The sequence below is a fragment of the Lissotriton vulgaris genome, chromosome 1_1, assembly GCF_964263255.1.
Source record: "Lissotriton vulgaris chromosome 1_1, aLisVul1.2, whole genome shotgun sequence".
NCBI classification, from domain to species: Eukaryota; Metazoa; Chordata; class Amphibia; order Caudata; family Salamandridae; genus Lissotriton; species Lissotriton vulgaris.
Window position 1 is genome coordinate 371041785 of NC_141685.1, and position 6643 is coordinate 371048427.

Below are 6643 nucleotides of genomic sequence, written 5' to 3' on the forward strand. Positions count from 1 at the left end.
ACTCTTACTCGGGAGGGGGGGCCCTCCTGGGGAATCAAGGGTATCATGGCCACTGGGTAGGGTTTCACATCCCCGTGGACACACCTAATGTACACACGTTCTTTGGGGATGACCTGTTGGGGACGCATGTGGTGGGCCTGTACTACCGATTGACAGCAGCCTGAATCAAGTAGGGCTTGTACGGGGTTACCGTTTATCTCCATACTTACGCGATATGCGTGTCCCATTTCTGCCGAATAAAGGACCGTACGGGGTAAATACCCCACCTCCATGGGTTCCTCTGCCGGTTTCCTCCGGTGACATAGTCTTGCAATGTGGCCCCAGGTCCCGCACTCAAAACACTGAGGCCCACTATGAGGGAGCGGCTCATTTCTCCATGACCGGGGTCTCAGTGGTTCCGGGATCCTCACGGGTCTCTTCTCGTTTTTGAAGGCGGTTTTCTGTTTTTCGGATTCACCCATCAATGGTGTTCTCTGTTGTACTCGGGAGAAGGTATTGGCCATCTCCACTGCCTGTCTAGTTGGTAGATCATGGTGCTGTTTTAGCCACCTTTGGGTGGCGAACGGCAACGCCTCCAGGAACTGTTCGAGATAAATGCGGTCCATTATCTCGTCTTTAGTACTGTCGTTGGGGCTAAGCCATTTATCTGCGGCCATCTTCAAACGAACGAACAACGTTTTCGGCGTCTCCCCAGGTACGCCTCTCTCTCTCCTAAAGCGGAGCCGATATGCCTCTCTGTCTAGGCCCAGATGATCCAATATGATTCGTTTAATGTCCGTGTACGGGGTATCTCCTCGGGGGTTCGCCACCTGGTAGGCTGCTTGAGCTTCCCCCACTAACAACGGGGCCAGAAAGAATGGCCATTTTGCGCCGAGCCAGCCACAGGCTCTGGCAGCCCTCTCGAAATTAAGCAAGAAGGCATCCGGATCTTCACCGGGTTGATACTTCTGTAAGGAAACACCCCCTATGTTATGTGGTATATTACTTAGAGTGACCGGGCCAGCCGAGAGGGGGGATCGAGGGCGCGGGCTACTACGGCCGCCTAAATCAGTTCCCTGTCCGCTTCAGCTGCATGTAGTTGCTGTTCAGCCAGCCTTTCAAGTCTCTCCTGCCCTTGCACCAGCGCCTGCACCACGTCCTCCATCTTCGTTGTACAGACAGAGTCTATGCCCGCATTCTCCACCACTGTTACCGCGGGACTATGAATAGGCAGGAGACGGGTCTTGGTTATGCCAGGTTTTATTCTTTCAAGCAAGGTATCAGTACATGTTTTTCTCGCCGCTCCTCTGCGTGGGGATCTACTGAGTTCCTGTCGGGCTTTCCGGAGTACTCCCTCCTCCCTTCTCCGGACGGGGCTCCTCCTTCTGCTGGGCTCCGAAGGCTCCGTACTGTCCACCCTCGCCGCCACCGAAAGGGAAACAGAAGAGAGGCGGGTATCAGTACACAGGCTGAGTTCTTAATAGCACACAAGGTAGGGGACGTGAGGAAACACCCAGTGCAAGTACACTCAAGACGGGATTACAAAAAAAACAAAAAAGGGGGGGCGTGTCGTGTAGGTAACCCAGGTTCCTAAAGGGGAATTAACGCTATCTAGGTTATGCGTCTGCCTCTCTTTCTCCACCACCCCAGGAAGCGATTACGCACCTCTGCTAGCCGTACCCCTCCTGGTGTACGGCTGGGCGGATCGTGGTGTTGGCCTCCGGGCGTTTCCTTTCCGTCTGCTTCGCTCCCGTCTCTTCCTCCCGACTGCTCTTTGGTACCAGCTGATTCCCCGGCGTTCAGGTCTTCTCTCGGTTCCTTGTTCAGCGGTTCCTCCGCCTCCGCTAGGCAGTCCTCGCTGATCCAACTTAGGAAAATGAGGAACTACCTTTCCCAGCCGGCAAGAAGGCAACTTGCTGTCGCCCTTTTGGGATCGCGTCTGGACTACTGCAATGCGCTGTATGCTGGACTGAATAAGAGTCAGATGCAGCGCTTGCAGGTAGTCCAGAATGCGGCAGCTAGATTTGTCCTCGATCTTCCCCGTCGCTCTTCGGCCACGCTGGCCAGGAAGCAGCTGCATTGGCTTCCGATAAAGGAGCGGATTGTGTTCAAATCCATGTGTATGGTCTATAAGGCCTTGGCTAAAAGCAGACCCACTAGGATTAGAGCCATCCTGACCTATTACAACCCTGGCAGGAGCCTCCGCTCCTCCAATCACTCTTTCCTCCACATCCCTCGCATCCGGAAAGCCAGATGGGGTGGTAAGGCATTTTCCCTCTTGGCCCCTAAATGGTGGAACGATCTCCCATTAGAACTCAGGTCCCTCCCTTCCCTCCAAACCTTCAGAGCTGCCCTTAAAACACGCCTCTTTGTTCAAGCGTACATGTAAGTGCATGAGTGCCCACCTTCTGATCTTTTTGTTTAGGCGCCTTGACACCTTTGGGTTTTAGTTTGCGCATTACAAGATGCAAAATAAATAAAATAAATAAATAAATCCAACGTACACTGCTGCTCCACTCCTCCTCGCTGACCTCCCGTCCTCCGCTTCTCCACTCCTCCTCGCTGCTTCCCGCCACTCCGCTCTGCTCCTCACTGACCGCTCCTCCGGTGTAGTAACACACCTGGTAATTATCGTCCCCGCCATTTTTTCGAGTCTTGGGCTCCTCCTCCTCCATCAGACCTTCGGTCCAGTTAAAGGGCCCACACTCCTCTTCATCATCGCAGCTATATTTCTCCAGTCCGGTCCAAATCGTGGATTGCGGGGGCTGTGGAGATAAGAGGGGGGGTCACATATGGCTGAGCATGGCTGCACAGTGAGTACAAACAGCATCAAGACACATGGCTGATCAACAAAACAGAACACTGACTTGCCAGTCACACTGATTTGCCAGTCACACACTCTGCATACTCAGATTGCCACCAGCAACAAGTAGGTGTCCCCCAGAAGTTCAAGGATACACCAACACCCTGCACAGTGCACAGCCTACGACTCCCATATGTGCACACAATCACAAGCACAGGGCTGACCAATCCAAATAACAGGCACTCAACTCCTGGAAGACACATGTGTGCAGCTGACATTGCAGGGGCACACACACATCAACACCACTGACAACGCCACCCCCTTCACACTGCACACTTCTTGACCACCCAAGTGCACACATGTGACTAGGATGACTGGCCATCACAAGATGAGCATACACCAACACTGCTGGTCACACATCAAGAAAGATCACAGAGACATGATGACCCTGGCCAGCTACCCTGCAATCCTGTGTATAGAATCCCACTTCGTGCTGGCAGTGCATACAAACTTGACATGTGTACAAAACAGCTAACCTGACCAAACTGTGGCTGGCTGTGGGGTGGCTTTAGTTTTCTGTGGGAATGGTGTTTGCACCCTGGACCGCTTGGGCTGCTGCTGTTGTGTGCTGCGTGTGCTGTATCTTGCACTTGAGGTCTGTGGTGTGTGGTCACTATCATCAGATGTAGCTACTGGCAGGGTGGTGGCCAAAGGGACTGGAGCTGGACTCTGAGAATGTGCCAGTTGAATGGCTGCAATCACTGCGGAGGACAAAGACTGGACAGTCCGGTGTAGCCCACCCACGTCTGAATGAATGCCCTCCATAAAAGCAACAACCTGTGACAAATTTTTGTCATCGTCTAGGAAGGCATTGATGAGAGTTGTCTGGCCCACACACAGCATGGGGGACAGGGGCAGGGGCAGAGGTGCCTGGGTTGAAGGACACTCTTCCCTTCTTACTGGTGCCAACACAGGCAGCATTAGTGGAAGTAGGTGGGAGGGTGGGCACTGGACGCTGTGTGGTAGAAGGAGAGGCAGAGTCCCTGCTCCCTGTGACCGCCAACATAGATGCGTCACTGCTGGCATCAGATGACATTGAGGTTGGTGTCTCTGGCTGTGATTCCTCAAGCAGACTCCTGTCCCCCTCCGAGGCGCTGGTCACATCTGTGTCACTTTGCTCGTGTGTAGCAGTTGTGCTTGTTGCCTCACCACTGGTGTCCATCCCCTGTCCTTCCGTGCACACGGAGATGCTGCAAGAGATAGATACGAAGGGTCAGTTCAGTGGCATCAACACAACCATCGTGTGCAAGCAATGCACTAAACAAGATGAGGATATCCCCATGTTGCCACAACCATGTGCAACCTCAATCCAAATTTCGTTTTTGCATGTCATCATTCAAACGTGGCATAAGTGAGCCATGTGACCTCACAGCCAAATAGCCTGCCATTGGCTCCATTTAACCAGACACACAAATTTCTCTGAGCACACCTAGGGCCAGGGAGCCATGTGACCACACAGCCAAATAGCCTGCCATTGGCTCCATTTAACCAGACACACAAATTCCTCTGAGCACACCTAGGGCCCTGAGGGGGGCAAAGATTTACCTCCAAACATGTTGCCACTGTCATGTCTGGAGGGACGGGAAGTGGACAACACAGATACAGACTCCAACATAACAGTCCACAATGGCCAGGTTGCTCTTTGGGGCACAACTACAGTTGCACATTGGTGTCAGACGTCTAGTCCTCACAAATCTGACTTAAGGCAATGCACACATCGAGGAACGCATACTCAGATAATGCACACTGCCGTTCCCTTCCATGGGATGTCCCTGATTACACCAATGCAGACGATGCCAGAAGGCCACGACTCAGAATTCAATGTCAAGGGCCATTACTTCAATGACATGAGAAAGTACAGGTAGGGCAAATGCATGACAGCTGCACACAACCCAGAGACCACTTACAAGCCACTGCAGCACACTACCAACATCACAGAGATCAGCGCTGTCCCAGGCTTGGAACACATACAGCCACTCACAATCAAAGTCACCCTTCCCAGAATACTCAACCCCATCTTGCTGCTGATGCTCCTTCAAACGTGCATCCAGCTCAGGCTGTGTCACAGCTAAGATACGCACCATTAGTGGTGTCATGCTCCTGCGCGCCAACCTCCCAGTCTGAGGGATCAGCCCCAGCGTCCTCTCTGCGACGTTCTTTCTTAGCCGGCAGATGTCATCCCACCTCTTGTGACAGTGTGCGCGCCGTCGGTTGGAAACACCCAGAGCCCGCACCTTGTCAAGCAGAGACTATACTGCATCTCATATGGCGCATTTGCATGGGAGAATCATATGAAAATGCATGCAGGCATGAGGGTGGACACAGTACCTGCCCATTTCAGATACATGCAGGATGCCAGCACAGAAAGTCATGTGTAGGCTGCCCACATCTACTATCCAGTCTGAGGGTGCGCAAGACATACATCACATTTCAATATATGTTTAGGGGCCGACTCACTGTGTCCAACACTGTGCAGCCAACAATGTCCTATCCCTGTGAATGGCTCACTGTGTCATGGAGGTCACATCGAGGGACATGATCTTACAATCCCACACCCTTCTCACAAGGCCTGTCGTGTGCACTCTATAGGGCTGAGATGGCTCTTTGATGGAGAGTCCAGCAAATCACACACATGTTACACTCTGTACATTCAGTGATGTATCCTAGTCAGATTGGGCCGTGACTGCACAGGTCAGGTGAGATCACACTGAGGTCCAACGTGGGGCATCAGAAATGTCCATGAAGGGACAATATAAGAGCGGAAACAGTGCCTACTCATGGCAGTCAGTACACATGCTGGTGGAAATGGAAGGGGATGTGCACAAAAGTACCACAATCTGCTGTATCATAGGTGAATGACCCCCAGGAGTGTCGCCCTCTGGTATTAAAGTCCTGAGCATAATGTTGAGCCATGGCTGATGCAAATTTTGAGTGAGACATAATTCCTTCACTACCCTCTGGGCGTAAACCCTTGCTAAGGCTACAGATGAGCCCCTGAAGGACATCAGGGACCCTCACATCCATACACACATGCAATTACAGTCCTGAGTCCAGCATTACCAACTTGCTCTGTTATGGTATGGCTGACAAGACAATACATGTCCCTCCAAGGTTGATATGCAGGCAGGGAAACGTGTGAAGTAGGCTACACACCCCTTTCCCCTGGAGACAGCATGCTGGCAGTGCATGACATAACCCCACACCCTCAGGCACATACTGCAGCAGATGATTGTCATGTGTACCCTCCTGCACTCTCACTTCCACTCTGAAGCACTTACCACAACATTTGGAGCACCATATAGCCTCGGATACTGTGGAGAAGTGTGGCTCACTGGTTAGAGGAGGCAGACCCTGATGCAGAGGTCAGACCCGGGACCAGGGTTCAATTCCCGACGCGGCAGGGTCTTGAGCTCAAAATGTCCACAGACTCGATAATTCTCGCCTCGGTGCCTACTCGAATCATGGGTTCACATTCTGCAACTCTGGGCAATAGCTTGCTTAATCTCCACTATGGCCCTACCGCGATGGGATGCCTGGTCTTCACCTTGGGGATGCCCAGTAGGGTTATCTCGCAGGGAAAGCCAGTACGGGTTCCCAAAGCAAGCGCTAAGAGACCTGTCGGTGATTTGGCGCTATATAAATCAAAATTAACATAACATAACATAACATACTGTGTGAGCACCTCGTCCACCAGGACCTCCAGCTTCTCGGTGGTAAAAAGGACTGGCCAGGATCTTCTCAGTCCTCGCCATCACTGTGTCCAGGAGCAGTAGCAGCAGGTGGTGGTGAGGGGTGGCAGGC